Raw genomic sequence first — 24,274 nt, 5'->3', positions numbered from 1 at the left:
TGGGTGAAGAATGAGGGTGTCATCTCGGGTTAGGGGTGCACTCAGAGTGAGGAGAATCATACAGTGTGGGGACAGGCTGAGTGGTGAGGGGCCGCTCAGAATGGAAGTGACCCAGCTGAGGGTTGAGGCTTCAATTTTGGGGTGAGGGAACCATCTTGGGATGGGGGACCTGGGGTAAGGTATGAAGGGTCAGTTTGGAGTTCAGGATCCATAGATTGGACGTGGTGGGGCAGAAAGTGGGAGCGGGGATCTCAGTGTGAGGAGAAGCTTCACCTTGGGGGTCTTTTTGGGGACCTAGCTTGGCTGGGAGTAGGTGTCAATGATGGGGGGCGGTGAGAAGGAGAAGTGGGGCTGGGGGTGTAGCCTGGCCCTGGGCCTGTGGTTGTTCTGGATGGATGCCGGGACCCTGTCAGTGATGGGAGAGGAAGCATTGGGAATGGGGCCCTGCCTGGCCTCCCACACCACAACCTGTACTGCAGGAGCTGCAGCCCGAGCGTCCACGCTGCGGGCGGGTGGAGGAGGGGCGCGCGCGGACGCCGGAGCCCGCCCAGAGCGCGTGGGGGCTGGGCTGGAGCCGGGCGCCCCTAGGCCAGGCCCCAGAGGAGGGGGACGGCCTGGGGTCTGGGCCGCCGCCTGCCGTCGCCTTCGCTGCTGCCGCTGCCGGGCAGGTAAGGGGGCGCTGGTGGGGGCGCGCAGGTTGGGGTGCGGTGGTGAGGCCGGGGCCGCGCTGCTTGTTAGGACCCAGAGGCGGGTCCGGGCCGCCGCCCTACTGCGTGGTGCGTAGTCCCCCCAACATTAGTAGTCACTGAACCCCGCACCTTCACTGCCGCTGGTACGCGGGTCTGGGAAAGCGGGTGCAGCCCCGGGAGGTGGGAGGGCGCCGGCCGGGCCCGGAGCACCTCCGACTGGGCCTCAGGCCAGAGCCGCCCTGCGCAGGTGGGCCTGCCTGGCGAGTGGTGGCGCCCCGGACCCTCCAGGGCGCAGGCGACCTGGGGCGGAATAATGGGCGAGGCCCAGGTCTTTGGGAGCTTGTCAGCCTGACCTGAGATCAAAAGCCATTGACAAGTCTATTTTCAGTCTTTTGAGGAATCTCCATATTGCTTTCCACAATGGCTGCAGCAAGCTGCGTTCCCACCAGCGGTGTAGGAGGGTTCCTTTTCTCCACAGCCTCCCCAGCATTTATCGTTTCTGGACTTTTGAATGATGGCCATTCTGTCTGGTGTGAGATGATACCTCATTGTAGTTTTGATTAGCATTTCTCTGATATTTAGCGATATTGAACATTTTTTTTAATGTGCCTATTAGCCATTTGTATGTCTTCACTGAAGAATTGTTTATTTAGTTCTGCCATTTTTGGATTGGCTAGTTTTGTTTGTTTGTTTTTTTAATTCAGTTGTGTGAGCTGTTTATATGTTCTGCAAATTAAGCCCTTTTCAGTCTCATTTTTTGCAAACATTTTCTCCCATTCCATAAATTGTCTTTGTTTTGCTTATACTTTCCTTTGCTGTGCAAAATCTTATAAATTCAATTAGGTCCCATTTGTTTATTTTTGCTTTTATTTCTATTCGTTGCATAGACTGCCCTAGGAGAACATTGTTGAGGTATATGTCAGATAATGTTTTGCCTACATTTTCTTCTAAGTGGTCTATAGTGTCTTATCATATGTTTAACTCTTTAGACCATTTGAATTTATTTTTATGTAAGGTGTCAGGGAGTATTCTAACTTCATTGATTTACATGCAGCTGTCCAATTTTCCCTGCAATGTTTGCTGAAGAGACCGTCTTTATTCCATAGAATGTTCTTACCTACTTTTTAAAGATTAATTGACCAAAAGATTGTGGGTTTACTTCTGGGCTTGATATTCTGTTCCATTGATCCATATGTCTGTTTTTGTACCAGTACCCTGCTGTTTTGATTACTGTAGCTCTGTAGTACTGTCTGAAGTCTGGGAAGGTTATTTCTCCAGCTTTGTTCTTTTTCTTCAGCAATCTTTTGGTAATTCTGGGTCTTTTGCAATTCCATATACATTTTAGGATTATTTGCCCTAATTTTGTGAAAATTGTCCTGGGCAATTTCACAGGGATCACATTAAATCTGTAGATTGCTTTGGGTAGTATGATCATTTTAACAATATTAATTCTTCCAATCCAAGAGTATGGGATATCTTTCCATTTTAAGTTATCTTTAATCAACATTTTGTAGTTCTCCATGTATAAGTGTTTCACCTGCTTTGTGAGATTTATTCCTAAGTATTTTGTTGTTTTGGATATGATTTTAAAAGAGATTGTTTCTTTACTTTCTTTTCCTACTGTTTTATTGTTAATGTAAAGAAACGCAGCCGATTTGTGTATCTTAATCTCTATCCTTCTACCTTGCCAAATGTTTTTATTTTTGGTTCATTTCTGTATTTTTCTTCTTCTTTCAGAAAATACCCTTATGGTTAGATGATTTCCGTTATTGTTATATTTGTGTTTCTCTCACCTGTTTTTGCATATCTAATGTAGGTTTTTAATTTATGGTTTTCATGAGTTTCATATATGTTGTTCTGTTACAATATCTGACTGTTTTCAAGTGATTGTCATTTAAGGTCGCTTAAAGTTTTATTCCCTCTCCCCCTTTTTTGTTTTGTTTTTGATTTTATTTTTTACATCTTCCTATACCTCTTGTAAGTGTTTATTGTAATTATAGTTGTTTTTATAATTTTTGTTTTTTAATCTTTGTAGTAGCTTATTTAAGTTGTTGACACAGCCATTGCTGCATTTTTGCCTTTAAACTGGGATTTCCCCCTTCCCAGAAGTTCTTCTTTTCCTTGGTAATTTTCTTGGGAGGTGGGTAGTTTTATTTACTTATTTTAGTGCGATTGAACCCAGTACCTCATGCATTCTAAGCACACTCTCTACAGCTGAGCACTACCTTCCCCTCAACAAGTTCTTATTTCTTTTTACAGATTTTTCTTTTTCACATAAAAAGATCTTTTAATACTCTTTGTAAGGTTAATTTAGGATTGATGAATTCTTAGTTTTTGCTCATTTGAGAAGCTCTTTAACTCTCTTTCAATTGTGATTAATAACTTTTCTGACTAGAGTAGCCTTAGGTTGCAGATTTTTCTCTTTGAGTACTTACTAATGTTGCTAAATGTTTACAATAGCATGTAATCATGGCTTTCCCTTCTGGCCTGCAATGACTCTGCTGAAAAACAGCTGATAGTTTATGAGGAATTTCCTTTCATGTGATGCTTTCCTTTTCTCTTCCTACATTTAGAATTCTGTTATTCATTCATTCATTCATTCAAACAAACCAAAACTTTTGTCATTCTTTGCAAAATCTATAACATTTTATCTGTTAGGAAAAAGAACAAAGAAGTCATTCTTTTTTGCTGATTTTTACAATTCTGTCATTATCTTTAAATTTTGCTTTTTGAATAATGATTTGTCTTGATGTGGGTCTGTTTGAGCTGATACCATTTGTGACTCTGTGTTTCCTGCGCCTGGATCTCTGTTTCCTTTTTCGGATTAGGGAAGCTTTCAGCTATAATTTTATCCAATGTTTTCTCACCCTTTCTCTTCTCTTTCAGGGACCCCTATAATATGAATGTTAATATGTTTGATGCTGTCTCAGAAGTCCCTTAAACTCATTTAATGTATTTTTTCTTCTTGCTCTTCTAATTGGGTGTTTTTTATTATTCTATCATCCAGATTGCTAATGTAGCATCTGTACTGACTAATTTTCCACGTTACCTACACTTCTGCTCTGACTGGTTCTTTTTGTATATTTTCTAGTTCTTTTTAAAAATTCTCCCTGTGTTCATCTGTTCTTTTTCCCAGTGCAGTTATCATTCTTATTACTATTGCTTTGACCTCTTTGTTAAATAAATTATTTATCTCTTTTCATTATGGCTATTTTCTTATTATTTCACTTAAAACATATTCCTGTCTTTTCACTTTAACTTTCTATATCTCTGTGAAGTTAGGTGAAACAGTTACCTGTCCCAGAATTCAAGGTGTGTCCTTGTGTGAGAGCATTCCTATGCAGTCTTCTGTGCCCAGCAGATCTGTGGGAAGAATTGCATCTTAACTGATAGTTGGCTGCCATCTTCCCCCAGGATGTGCTGGCTGCCAGAGTAATGGGGGGGTACAGCTGGAGTTAGAGGGATTGGAGCCAGTTCCAGGTTCAAGCAGGGGCTTCTCCTCTGCTCCATGACTGTTAACAGCCCTATCAGGGGTGGCACAGGGTCCTGTTGGGCTGGAGCAGGATCTCTGTGGGAGTTGGGTTCTCCTGGGTGTGAGGGCAGTCTCTGCTTTGGTTTGGAATGTGGCTGAGGACTGAGGGCTTGCAGTGGCACTTCTGTACTGGTTTTACCTTTTCCCCAGTGTGTACACCTTGGCTAGAGGGTAGGTCAGGGCCAGAGAGATTGGGGCCAGACCACTGAGCTGGCCTCAACCCCTCTCAGTTGTGCATGAGAAAGTGAGTTCTCATGATGGCAGCCTCTGCCCTGATGCTTGTATTGCTCCTTCCAGAGTGTGTGCAGGGACACTAGCTAGCAGTGACTGCCTACAGTCTTTTCAGAGGTAGGGCCACATCCAGGCCAGCACCATTTTCTCACACTCTGTGCACTCTTATTGACAATGGAAGCTACCACCTGAGTGGGGAGCAGCAGCAGAACATGGAAGGCTGGAGCAGGAGCCTGTATAGTCTGGGGGGCCCCACTTGAGGCATCCGTGGAAGCTGCCAGAGCCCCAGGCAGTGTTCAGCCTGCTGTTTCCCTGCTGTGATGGGGCATCAGCAACCCTCTGCACAGGCTCTTCAAGAGCAGGGTCTCAGTTTCTTACAGTGCTACAGTAAATCCACTGGTTTTCAACCAGGCCAAGCGGGCACATCATCCCAGTGCTGAACCTCATGCCTGGGGCACCTGATCCATGGTTCAGACCATAGCACAGGCGTGGTGTGGGACTGGTAGGGCTCGAGCACCGCTACAGCATCGTGCTGTCTGGGTGAGAGTGCCTGCAGTTCCGAGCGCTGCGTGGCTGATGGAGGACCATGTGGTCTGTTTAAGTCTGTTTGGCATGGACAGATGGAGCTCGTTATAATTATTGCTTATAGAGATAGTATAATTACAGGATATGCCATCGAATTTTCTAAGGAATTTAATATTATAATATTATAATACCCCAGCTGCCTGGTGTGAGTAATATAACTGCAGGTACTCGGGATCCTGGAACAAAAATTTGAATTATGCTTTTGGTAATCAAAGGTGTAGGTCCTAAAGGGGTACATTTACCATAATGCTCTTATACATGTCAGTCATAGGGAAATTCTACATTAAGAAATGGATGCTAATGATCATCAGGCACATTTATAAATGCTCAATATCACTAATTATCAGAGAAATGCAAATCTAAAATACAATAAGGTGTCACTTCACACCAGTCAGAATGGCCATCATTCAAAAGTCCACAAATGACGAATGCTGGGAGGTTGTGGAGAAAAGGGAACCCTCCTACACTGCTGGTGGGAATGCAGTTTGGTGCAGCCACTGTGGAAAACAGTATGGAGATTCCTCAGAAGACTAGGAATAGACTTACCATATGACCCAGAAATCCCTCTCCTGGGCATATATCCAGAAGGAGCCCTACTTCAAAATGACACCTGCAAGCCAATGTTCATAGCTGCCTATTTACAATAGCCAAGACATGGAAACAACCTAAATGTCCATCAAGAGATGACTGGATAAAGAAGAGGTGGTATATTTATACAATGGAATACTATTCAGTCATAAACACCGACAACATAACACCATTTACAGCAACATGGATGTTCCTGGAGAATGTCATTCTAAGTGAAGTAAGCCAGAAAGAGAAAGGAAAATACCATATGAGATTGCTCATATGTGCAATCTAAAAAATAAAAAATAAATACAAAACAAACAAACAAAAAATACCTCATAGACATAGAATGCAAACTTGTGGTTGCCAAGGGGGCAGGGGTGGGAAAGGACAGACTGGGATTTCAACACGTAGGATAGATAAACAAGATTGTACTGTGTAACACAGGGAAATATATACAGGATCTTGTGGTGGCTCATAGCAAAAGAGAATGTGACAATGAATGTATGTATGTTCATGTATAACTGAAAAATTGTGCTCTACAATGGAATTTGAGACAACATTGTAAAAGGACTATAACTCAATAAAAAAGTTTAAAAAGTTGATGCTGTTTGAGTTTAGTATTGAATTATTAGAGAATGTAATGAACCTGTAAGATTCTGGATCAAAATTAGTGAAATGACAAGAGCAAGTGATCCAAGTATTATATACAATAAGAAATAAAGTCCTGAATCGAAACATTTTGTCTGATTTTCTCAGTGGGTAATAAATAATTAGGGTTTTGACTACAGTTGTTTTGAGTAAACTATAGAATGTAATCAATTGTGAAGTGGTGAAAATTTAAGGATATTTGTAATAAGATTAGCACTGTGATAATATAGTGGGGGGTTAATGATCCTTTGGATAGATGAAATTGGCTGGCCCTGTGTATTGGTAGATGAAGACAAGTTGTTGATGCAAGTGGAGGGACTTATAGATAGGAAGGTTAGTGAAAAGTGAAGGCTATTATCATTCAGTTGATTGAGGAAGAATGAGCTGATAAGTCTGGTTAATAGGCCATAAGATGTAGTATTAATTCAGAGGATATAATTTTCATAATTACGTTAATGGTATTAATATAATGTTTGGAATAATGAGTTTTAGCACTGAAAAAGGTTAAGATTTTGTACATAATCAGTACCATAAGCATTGGATATCATGGCTATTAATGATAATCCTAGTGCAGACTCACAGGCGATGAGTACTAAGAATAGGTATTATGGTAGCTAATGAAAAATGGGTGTTTAGAATGATGGCAGTTGCTATAATGAATAATGCTGATATGCCATCTAAGCACAGTAATGAGGGTATTACATGTGATTTATATATTATTATCCATATAGGGTAGTGTAAATGCTAAAATGGTAGTAATATTGACTAATACCATTTGATAATTATGAAGTTAATTATAATTTTATGAGTCAAAATAATGTTTTTGTTTAAGCTAGTTATCATATACATTCATTCTAATCCTTTTTAATCCATTCATAGGAAAACCTTATGGCTACTAGTAATAAGATTAGAGTTTGTGCCATGAAAAATTTAGCTTTTGTTATTCTTTTGAGATGCTCAGAGTAGGAGTAAGAGGAGGGCAATTTCTAGGTCAAATAATAGAAAAGTAGTGACTACTAAGAATAAATAAATAGATAAGGGTGGTTTGATGACCCTATAGGATCAAATCCACATTGTTATTAACTTGATTTTTCTGTATACACATTCAGCAGAGGAAGTCAGACTGTGATAAGTACAACTTGTAAGTCTAGTCGTGTATTGGTAAATGATGTCTCTATGAGCTTTATTAATCTTTCTCCAGTTACATGACAAGCAATAGACTGGAAGTCAGTTGTAAAATTTAATACTAAAAGAAAAAAATGATCATCAATAGATAGTGACCTACAGGAAAAATCATTTTATCTACAAAAATGTAATATCAGGAAGCTGATTGAAATCCAAAATGATTAGATGTAAAGTGAAATTTTAATTGGTGTAGAAATCACAGAGAAAAGTAGAACCAACAATTTTGTGTAGTCAGTGAAAGCTTTTAGCTATGAAAGCTACTAAGCCAAAAACTCCACCTGAAATTGTAAATTTCATATTCTTCTGAGGCTTGCAATAATATAAAATAAATTCCTAGAGGAACTGTAATGAATCAGACTTGCAGTATTGTTAATGATTTCTTCCTATTAGATGATGGTGAGTACAAAGGATGGAAAATTCAGAGGCTCAGAACTGAAATATTAAGAAGTTTTATGGGAACTGTGTGTGTGGTCAGTATGTTGTTAGGTGGTGTGTGCGCATATTTTTATCATTTTTCTGATCAGAAGGTAGGATCTATGTGTCATTTTAGGACTTATGTGTATTTGCCTCTATGTGTGTGTGTTGAGAGTTTGGTGGTGGGGAGAAGCATTGTAATCTTACCGACCTTGTACTGAGAGCTGTAGGACCTCCTTCCCTAATAAAAATGACCCTGCTCTTTTCACCACATTCCCACCCGTGACAATAATTCATTGTAATGGATGTATGTAATGTCCTGTTTGTCATGGACCAAAGCAATGCATCCATTTATAATTCACAAAGTAATTTATATTTTGAATAAAAAATACTTACATATATGATGGATTTTATGTTTTTACTCTTATTTACCTTGGTGCCTAACAATGATAATAGAAGATCCATTTCCTGAGACCAAGCTGACTTTTAGGAGTCAGGATCACTCATGAACACATCCTCACCCTGTTTGTCCTGACTGGTGTATGACTTAATGTTATTGCAAGAGGAGTTTCCCAAGACAAAGGCAATGGTCTTCCTCAGAACCTCAGGGAGCAGGTGACAGAATGGGCTCCAGGTGGAATCTCTTTCCAAGTTAGACTTTGGTTCGAGGTAAAGTTACAGCACTCACCACCCCTGAGACCCTATGGTGATTCACATCCCCTCTGTCTTCTCATCCACAAAATGGGTTATTGAGAATGTAGTGTAATCGCAACACTGCACTCTGAATTTGGTCAATTGGCACATTATATTGCCCAGTGTGATATTTCAATACCTTTGACCTGATGTTAATTGGTAATTTATAGGGGGTCCCGACTCCTGAGTGTTGGAAGGAATTTTTGTTGATAGTGGGAAGAGCTCCAGTATCCCTGAAGCCTGCTTACTCTGGATGGGACTCAGTCCCTCCAGGATGGGGGTCCTGGGGCCAGCAGAGTGCCTGAAGCCCAGCTGTGGATCCAGGAAGGCCCAGCAGTGTGGATGGAAGTGCAGCCCCACTGGGTCTGTGAGGATTCAGGGTCAACTCCCCACAGGGAAGTCTCTGGAGTTTCCTCCCAAAGGGCAGCCAATCTTCCTGAAAGTCAACCCCAACAGGGACAGACACAGAGGCTGGAACCAGCAATCCCAAGGAAAATGGGAGGTACCAATCCTTCCAAGTACAATGACCCCTGGGGAGCTCAGTTCCAGGGAGGTCAGAGCCTTAGAGTGGGAGGGACTGTGAGGCCTGGATTCCTGCCTTTTCTGCCCCCTCCACTCTGGGCCCCTTCCCAGAGTCACACCACCCTGGCCCATTGTCCCCCACCACGGACTCTGGGCTGGCTCTTTTTCCTTCTAGCCTCCTCTTGTCTCTGGTTCTCCCTACTCAGTTCCCCTGTCACCTCCTGTCACTTTCTAGGACTTGACCCCCACGTCTCTCAATCACTCACACACTATCTCTGTCCCTGCCTGTCTCCCTGTCTGTCTCTTCCCTCAGGCCCTCAGGCCCTGGGCTCCAGTCCAGCCCTGTCCAGGGCCACAGGGCCCCACCTCTCCCAGCCCTCCCACCCTCACTGCCAAGTTTTGGCCAAGGCCATGCTCACAGTGGATGGAGTCCAGTTACAGAGGCTGCTCACGGCGGTATTTACTGCAGCACAGCTGTTCGCGCCTCTTCCTGGGCAGCACAGTCACACCTTGACCTGTTCGTGGCCCAACCCGGACCCCAGAGCAGCTGCAGGGCTGGCCACCTCCCCCACCTGGAAGGAGGCACAGACCTGCAGGCTAGAGGGGCTACTGGGGATTGGATTGAGGGACCTCTAAGGAGCCAGATATTTCCACCCAACTCCTCTTTGTGAGCAGCAGGGAGTCCCAAACCACTGACCCCTGCCTTGCCAATTTCTCACTAAGAACACTATGGGCAGATTGTGGGAGCTCCTGAGACTTAGGAGGGTACTGCTGCCCTCAGTCCCCCTCAGAATTTGCCTGGAATCGGGGCTCCTGGGGCAGCTAATAGGGCAGGGTGGGGGCACAAAGCCTGGATTAGTGCAGGGCCTTCTCACTGGGCTCCCGCGGCCACTCCTGGCACCTCATCCATTCCTCACCATCAGTAGTTGGTCACTTCACAGGGACAGATATGAGGGACTCTCTGACCCTTGTGACAGGCAGGCCCCATGTGCTCAGCACTTATTGATTGAATGAACACAACCACCCCCATATCTAGATACCAAATCTTCCCACTGCCCCAGAGGGACTTCCCAGGCCCCCTCGCAGTCAATACTGCCCCAAAGCATAACTCTGCTTCGGCTCCACCAAGGTAATTTCTGCCTCTTTAGACCTGGGTGTACACATGAAACACCCAAGTGAACTGTAGAGAGGTGTGACAATTTGGGCCAAAATAATAGGTTTGATTTTTATGCGTATAGCATATGTACCTAAAATTAATGTCATCTGCAGGTGTATTACAGAGAAGGATAGCCATATGGGTGTGGCGATGTGATTAAGATGGTTTGTTAAGTTCTTTTCCATCTCGTGGCTATTCTGTCTGCCTTTTGTGTGAAGTGCTGAGTGAGGGGGAGTGAAGGCCTCCCACTCCACTTTTGTAGTTGATTCCTTTTGCACTTCTGTCATTCTTTGCCTTACATGTTTTCCAGCCACTGCCCATGGGAAACCCTGGGAATCTGGAAAAGAAGGAGGGAGCACCCAGAAGTGGTGGGGCAGGGGACCTGGGTTGAGAAGGACCAGAAAGCATAAGGTTGGGAAAGTTTCCAGAGAGGACCCAGGGTTGGATGATGTGTGGCGGATCATCAGGTAGTGGGGCGTGTTCTAAAAGTGAGGTCACCCTGAATGTCCACTGTGAGGAACCAGGGGCAAAGGCAGGTGATTGGTCGAGAGAGGGTATAAAGCTTCTGCGTTGCTATGGCATCGTCCAAACCAGAGAAGACTCAGAGGAAGACAGAGTCTCATCCCCTCCCACTGTTCCTGAGAGTCTGATTGACCTGTTGTTTGTTCTCCTGACCTGCTTACCTGCTGACCTACTGACCTGTCTGAACCCTCCTTCCTCCCTCAAGGGCTTGGTTGAGCCTGATCCTTTCTGTGACCCCCTTCTTCTCCTCCCAAGTACCCAACCCTCTTCCTGTCACACTCCCCCAATCCCATCCCCAGTTCCAACTCCAACCCTTCCCCATCCCTCCTGAGCTCTCCCCTCCTTTCCCACCCCTCCTCCTGCCTGTTGACCACAGGGCCCCCTAGGGGACCAGGACATGGAGCTGAGGAGGCTGCTCTTCTGGCTCTGCTTGCTGGGGTCTCCGGATACCAAAACACCAGCATGAGTAAACATTGGGCATCAGGGGTTTCCTCCTTTTTCCTGGGCTCTTTCACACTGTGGTTAAAGAACTGCTTTTTCATGGGATCCTTGATGGGAGCTCATGACTTGTGAAGACCAGGGCCCTCAAAGCAGGTTTCTTGACCAACCTGATGCAGTTCTGGCCACCGGCGTCCTCATCAGTGTTTGAGTCTTGTGGAGACTGCTTGGATCAAACACAGCAGGGTTGGCAGGATGAAACTTGAAATAATAACTTTATTGCATCAAAGAAGGAAGTGTGAATATACATAAATTCATTGAGTTATATGCCTGATATGGGGGAATATGTGAATTGTATCTCAATAAAGCCATTTTTAAAAAGTGAAAAACTCTCATTTACTAAAAGTCATAGAGTTAGACTGGCTTCTGGAAAGCTTGTCAAGATCCTGCTTCAAGCTCTACAAATTTGGGGTCCGTTCCCTGTGCACTGTGTTTTCCTGTAAATACACTCTTCATATTAGTGAGGTTTGGCAGCCCTGGGAACAGTGGTATCTAAGCATTGGGTTGGTGCTAGTCTGTTAAACAGTGAAATGTCATTTGTGCTCCTTGCTTTCTGGTTTGTTGAAGCACAGGCTTTCCTTCTGAGGCTGCAGGCCTGGGAGGCTGAGGTCTGGGCAGAGGCACTGGTGCCCAGGGGTGTGTCAGCATGGAGCCCAGACACTGCCAGGAAAGATCAGGCAGGATGAGGGCCTCTGGGGTATTCTGTGGGGAGATTGTTAGAAATCCAGCATCTCAGTCCCCACCCCAGATCTCCTACAGCAGAATCTGAATTTTATTCAGATCTCCAGTTGATTCATCAGAGTTGTTCATCTAAAGACTCATCTCTTGGCTCTAAGCTCTCATTCAGGGATGGTGGGACTTAGGTCTTCAGTCAGACTTTCTGGAGTGCAGTGTGACCATGTGTGTGAAGGAGCCTTAAACATACTCATACTCTTTAATGGAGCCAATATTTCTATTTCTGAGACTGTAACTGAGCAGAAGCACCAGAAGCAGGTACAGAGAATGTTATGAATGGAGATGTTCATTGCAGTATTTATAAACAGAAACTACTGCATACCCACAAACAGGAAAGGGTGAGATAAAATGTGGCATCTTATATATTGATTGTTATGTTACTGTTTGCAAAATTGTTTTAAAAGTCATTTGCAGGCAATAGGCAGGAAATATAGTGAGAAACAAGGCAGACAGTGTCTTCCCTCTTGCAGCTGACATTCTATTGGTGAAGACAGACAATAAGCAAGTGAAACCAATGAGATGTCAGATTGTGACAAGTATACAGAAGGAAGAATAGGTTGATGTGGTAGAGAATCACAAGTGAGTTTGGGTACCATTACTTAGATGGAGAAACAGGGAGAGACTGTCCCAGGAACTAGCATTTAAAGAGAAATCCAAAAGATGCAGGGATCCAGCTAAATGAACAGCCAGGAAAAGATCTTCCAGGCAAAGGGAACAGGAATTACCAAGACGCTGGGGTTTAAGAGCTTGGCTGTGTCAGGGAGATAATGGAAAATGTGTGGCTGGAGCAGGATAAGCCAGGAAGAAGCTGGAAGCTGAGGGCACTGGAGAAGTGAGTATGGCTAGAACCCTCAGGCCTTGTAGGTAGGTTATGAGTGAAATTTAAATTTTATTCTAAGGCCAGAGTATTACAGTGTGAGAGGGTGAATGATATCAGTAAGATGGCAGAATAGGAGGCCCCAGCCCTCATTCACCCATAGAAACAATAATCTGACAAACTTCTACAGACAAAAATACCTTTGTGAGAGCTCTGGAGTCCAGTTGGGAGGTTCCAGCTCCCAGTAGATCATAAAATTTAAGGTCAGCCACACTAAAAGGATAGAAAGAGCAGTGCCATTTTACTTGTGTCACATCCCCCCTAAGCTGACAGAATTCAGAGCCAAGAATGATCCTCCAGCCCATGACTTCTGCAGGATAAAGAGAAAGTGAGGATCTGGCTCCCCAGTTTTTTGGGACAATGTCTAAAAGCTATGCTTATGTTGATGCACCCAGAACATTGAAGAAATCATTATAGTCGGGTTGTCTGTGAACAGAAAAAAAAAGAAAAGAAAAGGGTGGAAGCTCATAGAAACAGATACACACCCCCAAGAGCTGCAGTTTTCCACAGATAGTGTGCCCCAGAGATGACACACACGCCTCGGCAGCCAGCGCCATTCTCAGCAGCCAGCTTGACTCTGCAGGATCAGAAGCAGGTGAACAACCTGTGCCTTCAGAAGGGAGGGCCATAAGTGGGATTGAACCTATTGTCTTGGCCTATCAGTGTACTGCCATATGGAAAGAGGCAGGTGACCCCTGGGACTCGACTTAGCTCTGTAGAATAGGGAAATGGCACACAATTCTAAGACATAGCCTTCAGAAGGGAGAGAGGAGAGTGCTGCTTGCATATAGTGCCCTGGCCTAGCAGGGCACTGCCCTAGGGAAAAGGAGCAAACAGCTCTCAGAACCTTACACAGTTCTGTAGGATCAGGAGAGGCACAAAGTTCTAAGATGAGCTCCCCAAGAAGGGAGTTGGAGGATTAGAGTGGGCATATCTATAGAAGAAGTTGATAGATCACCAGAATTTCTAGCTGAGTTTTCTGGTGAAGTTCTTTCCCTTCAAAGCCAGCACATAAAGCCTGGAATGGGTGATTACTTCTTCAAGTGTGCAGGCATCAACACAGGTTATAAGGGTCACACAGAATCAGGGAAACATGGTATCACCAAAGAAACAAAACAAAATCCCAGTAACTGACTTCCCAAAATGTAGATCTATGAATTGTCTGACAAAGAATTCCAAGTAATCATCTTAAAGAAGCTCATTGAGCTATAAGAGAATGCAGACAGGTAGACAAAATCAGAAAAGTAATAGATGTTCATAATGAGAAGTTCAACAAATCATATAATTAATAATAATGATGATGATGATGATGATAACAACCAGAACATAATTTCTGGAGCAAAGAATACAGTGACTGCACTGAAAGGTTTAATAGAGAGCTTCAACAGCAGGCTTGACCAAGCAGAAGAATCATTAGACATGAAGACAGGTTGTTTGAAATGCTCTATTCACAGTAGCAAAAGTGAAAAGGAGTGAAAAAGAGTGAACAAAGCCTACAGGACTTATAGGACACAGTCAAGAAAAATGATAATGAGAGTTCCAGAAGAAGAAGAGAAAGGAGAAGAAAGCTTATTTAAAGAAATTATGGCTAAATTTCCCCAAAATTTGGGAAAGGAATAGGACATCTATATTTATAAAGCCCAAAAGATCCCAAATAGGTTGAAACTAAAAGAATTCTACACTGAGACACCTTAAACTTGTCAAAACTTTAAAATGAGAAATTTGAGAACAGAAAAATAAAAGAAAAAGTCTTATCAAATACAGTGGAACTCCACTAAGACTACCAGCAGAATTTTTAGCAGAATCCTTGAAGGCCAGGAGAGAGTGGGATAATATATTAAAAATACTGGGGGGAAAATATGCCAACAAAAAATACTACACATAGCAAGAGTTTTCTGTGAAATGAAGGAGAGATAGACTTTCCTGGACAAACAGAAATTGAGAGAGTTTGTTAACACTAGACCTGCTGTACAAGAAGTGCTACAGGGGGGTTGTCAAGTTGAAAGGAAAGGACAATAAGCAACAACACAAAAGCAAAAGGAAGTATACATTTTACTGGTAAAGGTAAATATACAGACAAATACAGAGCAGTGAAATACTCAAATGATAGTGCACAAATCACTTCTAACCCTGATTGATAACTGAAAAGAAAAAGATACTAAGAATAACTATAACTACAATAATTAGTAAATAATTAATTTAAATTTAAATGGGTTAAACTCACTAATCAAAAGAAAATGAGTGACTGAATGGATACAACAAGAAGCTACAACTGCATGCTATGTAAAATTTAGCCTTAAGAACACCCAAAGGTTGAATGTAAAGGGATAGAGAAAGATATTCCATGCAAACGGTAACCAAAAGAGAGCAAGTGTGCCTATACTTACAGGAGACAAAGTAGACTTTAAAAGTTTAAAAATGCTACATGAGTTAAAGAAGATAATTATATAAAGATTGAAGGGTTTATTCAAAAGGAAGATATAGCAATTATAGATATATGTTCACCCATTTCATTCTTGGGTACATATCTGGGGAAAAAAACAGCTAATTTGAAAAGCTACATACATCCCAATATTCACAGTAGTATGATTTATAATTGCCAAGATATGGAAGAAACTTAAATGTCCATCAACAGATGAATGGATAAAGAAGATGTGGTAAAGGAATACTACTCATCTATAAAGAATATACTGAAATTTTGCCGTTTGCAGCAACATAGATGGACGTGGAGGGCATTAGGCTAAGTGAAATCAGTCAGACAAAGACAAATGCTGTATGATATCATATATATGGAATCTAAAAAACTAGTGAATATAATGAAAATGTAGACTCACAGAAATAGAGAATAAATGAATGATTACCAGTCAGGGGAGGGGCAACTTTGGGATGGGAAAGTGGGGGTACAAATTCCTGGTTGTTAGACTCAAGGGGGTACTGTACAACATGGGGCATATAGTCAGTAATTGTTAGTAACTGAAAATGGAAAATAACCTTTAAAATTTTGCTAAATGTTCTTAAATATAAAAATATATATGTATGCACCCAACACCAGAGATCCTAATTACATAAAGCAGATGTCTGTAGATCTAAAGGGAGAAATAGCCACACAATAATAGTAGGAGACTTCAGTACTCCACTTTCAGTAATGGGTGGAACATCCAGACAAAAAATCAATAAGGGAAAAAGAGATGACCACCACTGTTACCAATGGACCAAGTCTTAACAAATCTAAGAAAACTGAAGTCATCCCAAATGTCTTTTCTGATCACAATGGAATGATACTACAAATCAATAAAAGGAAGAAAATGGGAAAATTAAAAATACATGGAAATTAAAGGACATAATCTTTATTAAAAAATTCCTTTAAAAAAAACTTGGGTGGGGGTGTAATTGTTTATACATTTATTTAAGTTTTAAATGGAGATACTGGAGATTGAACCCAGGGCCCCGAGTAGCTAAGCACATGCCCTACCACTGAGCTATACCCTCCCCATAAACAGCACACCCTTGGAAGAGGTATCAGCTCACACCAGTCATAACGGTCATCACTCAAAAGTCCACAAATAATAAATGCAGGAGAGGCTGTGGAGAAAAGGGAGCCCTCCTGCACTGTTGGTGGGAATGCAGTTTGGTGCAGCCATTGTGGAAAACAGTATAGAGGTTCCTCCAAAGATTAGGAATAGATTTACCATATGACCCAGTAAGCCCACTCCTGGACATATATCCAGAAGAAACCCTAATTCAAAAAGACACCAGCTCCCCAATGTTCATAGCAGAAATATTTACAATAGCCAAGACATGGAAACAACCTAAATGTCCAACAACAGATGACTGGATAAAAATGTTGTGGTATATTTATACAATGGAAGACTATTCAGCTGTAAAAATGACAACATAACACCATTTGCAGCAACATGGATGTCTCTGAGAATGTCATTCTAAGTGAAGGAAGCAAGAAAAAGAAAAATACCATATTATATCACTCATATGTGGAATCTAAAAAAGAAGAAGGAGGAAGAGAAGGAAAAGGACAAGGAGAAGGAGAAGAAGGAGAAGGAGGAGAATGGACATAAATATAAAACAGACTCATAGACATAGAATATAAACTTGTGGTTGCCATGGGAGAAAGGGGTACGAAGGGACAGTCTGGGAGTTTGAAATTTGTAGATACTGACAGGTATATATAGAATAGCTAAACAAGTTTATACTGTATAGTACACGGAAATATATGCAAGGTCTTGTAATAGCTCATGGTGAAAAAATATAAAAATGAATATATGTATATTCATGTATGACTGAAAAATTTATACACCAGAATTTGGCACAACATTGAAAACTGACTGTAACTCAATAAAATTTAAATAAATAAATACATAAGTAAACAACATATTCTTGGGTGACATTGGATCAAAGTAGAAACTCAAGGAGTAATTAGAAAATACTTTGAGACAAATGGAAATGAAAATACTACATACCAAAACTTATAAGATGTAACAAAAGCAGTACCAAGAAATACCAATAAACACCTACATCACAAAAGAGAAAGGCTAAATTAACTTAAATTTTTACCTCAAAGAAGTAGAAAAAGAACAAACTAAGCCCAAAGTTAACAGAAGGGAAGAAATAATAAAATTCATAGCACAAATAAATAAAATTAGAAAATAGGAAAGCAGTAGAAAAATAGACAAAACTGAGTTTGTTTTTGAAAAGAGAAAGCAAAATTGACAAGCCCTTAGCAAGATTAAGAGAAACAGAGAAGACTCAAATAAATAAATAATAAATGAAAGAGAAGATGTTACAGCAGATGCCACAGAAGTTGCTTTTTTTTAAGTATTAGAAACTATTTTGAACACTAAAATACCAATAAAGTGGACAACTTAGAAGTGGATAAGTTCCTAGAAGCATACAAGCTACCAAGATGGAATCAAGAATAAACTGAAAGTTTGAACAGAACAAGAATAAATAAAAAGATTGTATCAGTAGTCAAACATCTTCCAACAAAAAAAATCTCAGAATCTGTTGTCTTTACAGGCAAATATACCATTTAAAAAGAAATTAATATCAATCCTTCTTAAACTCTTCCAAAAAAATGGAAGAAAGAACACTTCTAAACTCATTTTATGAAGCCAGCATTACCCTGACACCAAAATTAGACCAAAAAATTAGAAACAGAGCTTCCAATTGATCCAGCAATCCCACTTCTGTGTATGCACACAGGGAATTGCAGTCAGGCCCCCAGAGAGATGCCTGCACTCCCTGCTCACTGCAGCAGTGCTCACAGCAGCCGGAACATGGAAGCTGCCTGAACGTGCATTGACTGACCAATGGGTAAAGAAAAGCTGGTATATACACAAAATGGAATAGTATTCAGCCTTAAAAATAGAAGGAAATCCTCCCATTTGCAACACCATGAATGAACCTGGAAGACATTATGCTCAGTGAAGTAAGCCAGACACAGAAGGACAAATTCTCCATGATACCACTTATATGAGTAATCTAAAATAGTCAAACCCATAGACAAGAGCAGAAGGGTGGTTGCCAGGGCCTGTGGAGAGGAGGAACAAGAAGGTGATGGTCAAATGTTCAAAGTTTCAGTTAGGCAGGATGAATCAGTTCTAGAGTTTTGCAGGGCATGGCACCTGTAGTTAGTAATGCCATATTGTGTACTTAAATCTTGGCTAAGAGGGTAGGCCTTCTGTTAAGGGTTCTCATCACAATACTAAGTGAAGAAGGTGGAGGAGACTTGGACTTGATGGATGTGCTTATGGCACAGACTGGTGTTGGCTTCACACACGTACAGTTATCTCCAGTGTCACTATGTCATATACATTAAATATGTCCAGCTTCTTCTGTGTCAATTATAGCTTGATACATTGATTGAAAGAAGTGAATGAAATCTGTTACAGTCTAGGGATCTGAAGACCTCATGGACAAAGCCATTGGGACACATTTATAATCCACAGTAAGTGACATTAAGTGAGCAGAGCTGGCAGAGAATAATACAAACTGTCCTTTTGACTATATAAAAAATAGGAAACTTGCAAAAATATTACAGTGATTACCTCCAGGTGATGGGATTACAGATGATTTTAACTTGTTTTTATTCAGTTTTCTGTATGTCTTCCACACAGGAAAAACAATGGAGGTCATTTCAGAGTCTGAATTTGTATCAGTCACAGTGATTAGTTATAGATGGCTGAATCCACTTTTTGTGGTCTGAGCAGAGGTGGACTTATTTCTGGGTGTTAAGACTGAGATTCCAGTACTACAAGGGAACATGAGTGGATGCTCCATAGCCAGGGACAACCCGCCTGGACAATCAGGTAACCCTACCCGTGACTGTTGCCATGGAAACCCACTGTCTGTGATGCTCAGGCCCAGCCACTGTGGCTGCTGCTGTAGGAGAACCAGAGCCCTCGTTCCCTGCCAGCCAGGAGCTGCTTCCCTACACCGCCCTGTGTTGCTCGCTCCCACCTTCACAGCTTGAGCAGCCATCAGCCATCTGTCCAGAGGAGCCGAGGCCGCCTGCAGAGCCCTAGCTGCCCGGGGACTGGGAAATGTAGCTTTCAGGCTTCCCAGAGACTAACATACACAAGGCATAGAAGGTGGGAGTGGCACACATGTTGAATGAATCAGTCTGCAGAATCCCCCACAGAAGTGAGACAAAGGTGACAAACCACCACAAGTAACCTTGACCTTCTGAAGTCCACATGGTGTCTCAGGTATCCATGGTCTTATGATAAGGATGGCAGGAGGTTCTCTCATTCCAGGGAGTGCTGGCTCTCAGAGCCCCAGTCTCTGGCCTCCTCGTGCATGAACTGGCAGCGGAAGTGTAGAGGCTTACCCTCCCCTGGAAGCTGACTCAGCCAGGACACCAGCCACCTCTCTGCAGCGGCTCCCAGACTTCCTGATGGGCCATTTCCCACTGCCTACAGTGGGGGTGTAGGGGGAATCCCACAGCAGCAGTTCCTGCAGCGGGGGATCCTGCAGTGGGAGGATCCCGCAGGGGGGCTGCACAGTGGTGGCAGGTGTGTTAACAGCCATACTGAGGCACCTTCCTTCCTCTTCCCTCTTCCCTACACCCTTGCCTCCATCTCCCACATAAACTCCTTGTGCCAGAAGCCTCATCTCCATGTGGGTCTGGGGCAGCTCAGACTAAGGCAACTCTGGCCTCAGCGTGAGCACATGTGAAGCCTCATCCTGGCTCCTGATGTGGTCAGACCCCTGGACATGAGCTAACAGGTGTGAGACTACTTCCATGACCTCACACACATTGACACCAGTTTGGAAAGTCATCCTGTTCCTAGTTCTTGTCCTCCCGAGCAGGAAACCAGAGGGTTCTGAACTGCTCCCGCTGCCTGCTGCCCAGTCCATGGTGATGCCACGGACACGTGCACACACAGGCATCTTCTGCCTGAGTCCTGCCTACCCCATCTCTGTGTCCTGCATTGCTCCTTCTGTCCTAGGACCAGCAAGGATGCACCATGGGTTTCACGGGTGTCCTCCTAACGTGCCGTCCTTGGCTTATATGTGACCGTGCTGTCAGCATGTGAGGTGGGCTCACACAACACACGAATCCTGGAGCGCTCGGGGCCAGGCCCTGCGCTGAGACCCTGCACTCGGAGCTGCCTCACCCACTAGGGAAGGCGCCCTTCCCTCCGGGCACCCAGGTCTGCCTGTAAGCGCCGCCCAGGGAGGGGGCTCACAGCCTCACAGTGCACCTTCAGGCAGGTGCTGGGAGAAGCGGCTTTATTGATCAGCCTCTCCAGCCCAGGGGTCCACCTTTACACCTTCCACATTCTTGGGGCTCAATCTTCCTGTCACCCCCAGTCCACTGAGGAGGAAATCGAGGCTCCTAGAGGTGGAGTGACATTCTGAGGTGGCTTGGCAAGCAGTCAGGGGTGGGGTTGGGCAGGAACCAGGAAGGTCTGCTCAGGGTCCATTCTTGTTCCCTGGTGTGTCCTGGCCTCTCACACACGGGGCTTTCCACAGTGATGGGGCCTCTGGCATTGCTGCCTTACTGTGCTTCAGTCTCTGAGCCCGGAGGCCCTGTCAGCCTTAGCTCCAGGGAACTGCAGTGCCCGTGACAGACCCCGTGTCCTCACAGAGGAAGACAGAGGTGGTAAACAGAGGAAGATAAGTTCACCTCCACAGCCCCGAGGGATGGAGAGGCGGGGAGGAGGCGTCGTGTGTTTCTGGTCCCTTGCTGCATCACAGCTCCTGGCAGCAAATATTTATTGTCTTGGTTCCTGGAGGACAGAAGCAGACAGAGCTGGGTGGTTCTGACTCAGGGTCCCTCATGAGGTTGCAGTCAAGACATCAGCTGGGGCCGCACCATCCAAGGGGCTGGGGAGTCACAGACGGTGAAGGAGGTGTGCGTTTCTCACACATGGGCCCCTCACAGGGCAGCTCACTCGGCAGGACAGGACAGCTCACAGGACAGGACAGGGCAGGACAGGACAGCTCACAGGACAGGACAGGGCAGGACAGGGCAGCTCACAGGACAGGATAGGGCAGGACAGGGCAAGGCAGGGCAGGGCAGCTCACAGGGAAGGACAGGGCAGCTCACAAGACAGGACAGGGCAGCTCACAAGACAGGGCAGCTCACAGGACAGGGCCACTGGCTTCCTCCGGGGTGCAAGGTCAAGATGGAGTTAAGAAATACACACACACGCACTGCCTACTTTCTCTGTCATATCTGTGATAAAATGGAGAAGGAAAACAAAGAGGAAGAGCTCTCTGACTGCTCCAGGCCACCCTTCCTCAACGGCCTGTGCTGGCTTTTGTTTTGGAGAGTCTGGCTGATGGGACTGGGCTGACCTGGTCACTACCCTGGGGCAGGAGGAGCACAGGGTTCTATTGGCCACTCAGGTCCCTGACATCTGCCAGTGTCCTGGTGGTGTGGCTGTGTCGGCGAGCACTGGTGCCCACCTAGAAGTGCTGGGAGGGAGTCGGGTCCTTCTGGTCAAGGGGTTTGCACTCAGACAACTGGGAACCACCGGCTGTTCACTCATTTGCTGCTGGTGAGCCTGAGGTGGTGGCTGGGTGCTGCCAGACATCCAGGCTCATCCAAATGTGGCAATAGGCCTGGGTTTTTGAGGAGCAAACCGGGGGCTCTGTCCCCCCTTCTAAAAATAATAACGGCACTTTGTTGAAAAATTGTGGTTTCTTTTCATTAAAAATTATTGATAAACTCACAGGAGACATAAAATACTCATCTATATAGGGGTGTGTGTGTGTGTGTTGTTAATAGTTTGAAGATCCACTGTCCTCACTGCTCAAGTCAGTAAAAGAAAACAAACCTCTCCCAGGGGTCCAGTGCCCTGACTTCAGTGACAGTCCTGTGTCTATTCTGCCTCCTCTTCTGACTCCCCGACAGGCACCTCTCAGCCGCAGCACTGGGCTTTTCTGTTCTACTTCCCTCTTTGGGGACTGGCCATCTGGGCGACGCACTCTGAGGCCGTGGCTGGTGAGTGTCCCCTGTGTGGATGGGCCACGCTCGTCTGTGTTCCTGATGAGGCATGCTGGGCCTGTTCTTGCTCAGGGCCCGGGACTCACTGCTAGGCCGGCTCCCACGTTCCACTGGCATTTACACTGGAAGCAGGATTTCTGGGTCAGAGGGGGCCTTCACTTTCCTGGCCAAGTAAAGCATCTTTCCTAAAAATTGAGCAGGTGGGTGTGCCAGGCCCCGTACCTACCTGGGAGGATGGGAGCAGCATTGTACGGGGACATCTAAGCCACACTACTGCCTGAGCCGTGCTGTGGGGAAGAGCAGGTGCTTCGAGAGTGGGGAATAAGGAGGGGGGCCTGGCCGATGCCCCTCCTATCCCTCCCCAAGTTAGAAGCACAGTCGCTGGGCGGGAGCTGCACAAAGCATCAGGCAGGAGGGAGTGTGTGCAGAGCTGCCAAGGCTGGAAAAGCCGCCACGACCCAGGGTCACCACCCAGGAGGCTGGACAGCAGAAGTTCATCTTCCTACAGTTCCGGTGGGGGGAGGCCCAGCAAAGTCCAGCGAGGTCACTTTCTGGTGATGACAATCCTCCTGGCCGCCAGCTGGCTGCCTCCTCGCTGTGTCCACATGGGGCGGGGAGCCAGATCTGGGGGCTCTCTCTCCTGTAAGGACACCAGACCAACAGGGTGTGGCCACCCTCAGGACCTCACTCAACCTCTGTACCTCCAAACCCTGTCACATGGGGTGATCTCAACCTGTGGCTCTGCGGGGCACAAACCCCAGTCTGAAAAGGTGAGGGGAGTCTGAGGACCCGGAGCAGGCGGGGGCGAGGGCGGGGCGGCATTCAGGAACCTGCTGTCCTGAAACCAGCCGCCCCTAAACGCAGCAGTTTAAAGCAATCCTCATTTACCCCGCCGGGCTGCACGGGGCGGGCAGGCCCGGGGGGCGGCTCCTCTCCGCCGCCGGGACCTCAGTGGAGGCCTTGCGCACAGGGGCCGCCATCCCGGGCGCAGCGCGGCCGGTGGCCGGGCCTCCGCCTCCGTGTGGCTGCCGGGTTTCCGCCCAGCCTGCCGGCTGGTTTCCAAGAACAACGAAGCAAAAGCTGCCACCCTTTGCAGGTCGGGTTTGAGCCTGGCAGGTGTGTCATTTCTGTCTTGTGGAAGTCAGAGACGGTCCAGATGCTGGCCACTCACATCCCAGACCTCGTCTTTTTTTTTTTTTTTACAAGAATACTATGAATTTAAGGAGTACATGATGAAATTTCGGTGTGTATATACATAGTGAAAAGATTACTACTGGCAAGCTAATTAACACACCCACCTCCTCACCCATTTCTCACTTTGTGTGGTGGGGGCATCTCAAGGCTACTCTCTTGATGAGTGTCCCTGACACGATGCAGTGTCATTAACCATGGTCGTCCTGCTGCACCTGTGTTCGCAGATGCACCTACCCTACAGAACTGGCACTTCTGACCCAGGGCCACGTCTCCCTGTTTCTCTGTTACAGCAGCTGGGCCTGCCTCTAAGCAGGACAGCAGTCTAGGAAGGGACACTGCTAGCGGTTCCCCCGGGGCAAGCTGCTCCCAGGACCACAGATGCCTGAGGTTTCCAGTCCTCCCTTCCGTGGGTGACAGCCAAGCCCGGCTCCAGTCCACTCTCCCCTCTAGACACTTCTCTGGAAATCCAACATGTGAAGATGGATGCTCCCAACTAAATGAGTCAGGAGCTGACATCTTCCAGAGTGCAGCCCCACTGTCTCCCAAAGACGCAGTGTGTGTGTAAATACGCTGTACTGACTCCTTCCCTGCTGACATTTGTGGATCTAACTGATTTACTCAGGGAACAGGGAGGCTCACAAGTGATGTAACTTGGTTATTACTGGAAAGATTAGTTTGAAACTGACAACTTCTCTACTAAGCTAGGTGTAAAAGCTTAATTTGAAAACCAATGAAACTCCACTCACAGTGT

General features: G+C 44.9%; 1 long non-coding RNA gene across 1 annotated transcript; it reads left to right on the top strand.

The window, feature by feature from the left end:
• Positions 1-567: 567 nt before the first annotated feature.
• Positions 568-23,938, top strand: LOC140694201 (uncharacterized). The gene is made up of 3 exons (XR_012069952.1): positions 568-668; positions 22,237-22,326; positions 23,814-23,938. It is a non-coding gene; the product is annotated as an uncharacterized lncRNA (long non-coding RNA).
• Positions 23,939-24,274: the final 336 nt, after the last annotated feature.

Source organism: Vicugna pacos, unplaced genomic scaffold (assembly GCF_048564905.1).
Source record: "Vicugna pacos unplaced genomic scaffold, VicPac4 scaffold_20, whole genome shotgun sequence".
NCBI classification, from domain to species: domain Eukaryota; kingdom Metazoa; phylum Chordata; class Mammalia; order Artiodactyla; family Camelidae; genus Vicugna; species Vicugna pacos.
Note: the sequence above shows the minus strand (reverse complement) of the source record. Positions and strands in the feature narration are given on the sequence as shown.